The sequence below is a fragment of the Octopus bimaculoides genome, chromosome 16, assembly GCF_001194135.2.
Source record: "Octopus bimaculoides isolate UCB-OBI-ISO-001 chromosome 16, ASM119413v2, whole genome shotgun sequence".
NCBI lineage: Eukaryota > Metazoa > Mollusca > Cephalopoda > Octopoda > Octopodidae > Octopus > Octopus bimaculoides.
Window position 1 is genome coordinate 33,020,236 of NC_068996.1, and position 2,613 is coordinate 33,022,848.

Below are 2,613 nucleotides of genomic sequence, written 5' to 3' on the forward strand. Positions count from 1 at the left end.
CTCTCTTTCTTAATTATTTTTGATCAGATTACCCTTCTGGCTTTTCCCAGCTTTAATCATATTTTTTTCCAATTGATCATTGAAAAGACGAAGTTATATATGTTATGAGAGCAGAAAGATGAAAATGCCGCTGAAATCAACTTTACCTTTCAGCCTTTCGGGGTCGATAAATAAAGCACCGGTCTTGGTTTCTTCCGTTTCTCTGTTTCTTTTGCCTGTTTGTCTTTCACTGTTCTGTAAGAAATCGGTTGGAGAAGGACAGGCTCAAACAAGTATAAATTGCCCAAGATACGCTGTCACCACGCTGTCACCTACGGCTCCATCAAAAAGTAAGGGGCCCATAGCACGTATGTGTATGTGTGTAGGGTGAGTATGTGTACATGCGTCCATACGTGAGTGTGTATGTATGAATGTGTATGCGCATGTGTATGTTTCTGTACGTGTATATATGGTGACAGCCGACAAACTATTATGACTACCCTTTTGCGCTCCCATCCATTAACCCTTCACGAGGACAAACGCTAAATGTGGCAACACCAACACTTCATTCCTGTCTACTGCATGAGTGATGAGATAATCACGGCTACTCACTTACAAGCAACGTAACTACGGAATGGAGGATAACTTTTTCCAAGTGCATATGAAAATACCCCACCAGGTGCAATTGAAGTCCCACCGTTTGTTTATGGTTCCAAAAAGATCGAATTTTGACTTGCATCTGAAGAATTAATTGGAAGCAAAGAGGTGTCATTAAATCAAATTTTTGTAACGATAAACTTTTGTGTAATATGAAATATTTCAAGCTGTTAAACAAGTACCAAGCAAAAGTAAAAAAACTAGAGACTATAATCGTCGCATGTTTCAAATGAAAGAATATTTCTCTTGCGCGTATTTATAATTGTGTAACTGCACATGCAAACACAAATACATGATTAATCGCTGACCAAACACCATTCAATTTTTTTTTCTCCGTGTTTTTCTCCTTGTTTTTCTCCTTATTCTTTCTGTTGAAGAGCGTAGCTCGAAACGTTAAAGACTTTCTGTATTCCCGAGCGTCAAACTAATACATCCTTTTGTTGTTTACACCACCTGTCCTCGTCTGTTGTTGCTTTTTTTTCGTACATTCTCCCATATACATATATATATATATACACTTATATGCACACATGAGTTCATGCAAACACACACACACACACACGTGCAACACGTGTGTGTATGTGTGTGCGTGTGTGTGTATACGTGATTAATATCTGATCAATAAGTATCCGGACTGTTGCCATAGTAACGAAGCTAAAGTACGCAGAGTAAAGCTGCTTGGCAAAGATTGACCTTGAACTCTGCTGTGCAAGCGAACTAAGTTTTAACGTTCTAGCTCACTTCTGTTGCTTACATCAGTGCTTGGAAGGAAGTTGTGTAGCGTGTGATCGTCGCATTGACAATGACAGAAAGTTGTCATGGCGATACCTGCTCAGAGGCCTACGCAAAGTTGCAAAGAGTGTAAGGAGAGAAGTGCATGAGCTACATACAAGTGTACAAGTGATTCGGACGTTTCCAAGATGGCTGAAAAAATGTCGATAGTGACAAACGTTCTGGGAGAAAAAACATCACATATATGCATGCAACTGTGAGGGGAAATCATCGGTTCACCATCCGCGAGTTATCAGAGGATGTGCAGATTAGTTACGGTTCAGTTCAGTCCGTTTTCACTGAAAATTTGAGTATGAGACGCGTGTCTGCCAAGTTTGTGCCAAAACTGCTTTCAGCTAACCAAAAAGACACTCGGGATTCAGTTGCACAAGATCTCCTTGATTGCATCGAGAACGATGAAAAGTTTTTGAAAACTTTGCATAGGCCTCGGAGAAATACACCATCATTTGCAAACATGAGTTAAGTCACCTTCTAGCGACGGTGTAAACAGAGAGAGAGGGGGGAGGGAGAGAGATAACAGATTTTTTAAATTTCGGCTTTTTAGTGTGTGATTGACAGACAAAAACAGACAGACAGGAATTGTTATGTGAATGGCTTCAATCACACACACACACGAACATGTATGCGTACAAAACACATGTATACAATAGGTGAACGTACGTATGTGTGTGTGCGCGTGTGTGTGTGTTGCCCAGTCTGTTGTTACCATTTCCTCAGATCTTCCCCTCTCTGAAGCGGAGCGCTCCAACCTCAGTAAGGGTCTGCGTTTCATCCCCCTCACTCCATCCTGCAACGAATTTTGTGCCGTGTTAGGTTGTGTGCGCTTTTCTGCGAGACTCCACCCGCATCTAACGAAGAGGACTGCTTCACCGACCTGAGCCGCCGACCATCGCAGTGGATGTCTGCTACTGGCCAGTTCCAAGTAGTTGATCCTTTTGCGGGCGCCTGCCAGCGCGCTGTGGACCGGTTTAACTTTTCCAGGCGTCCCTGTCGCCTAAGCATCTCCCCAGCCGAATTCTCGGCCCTTCGATTTCTCCGACGCCGCACTGACATCATTATAAAACCGGCCGATAAGGGTGGAGCCGTGGTGGTAAGGGGCGCGGACCTCTACAAGGCCGAAGCTCTCCGCTAACTTCAAGACACCTCCTTCTACTGCCCTCTTCCCTCTGACCCCACGCCCAGCTA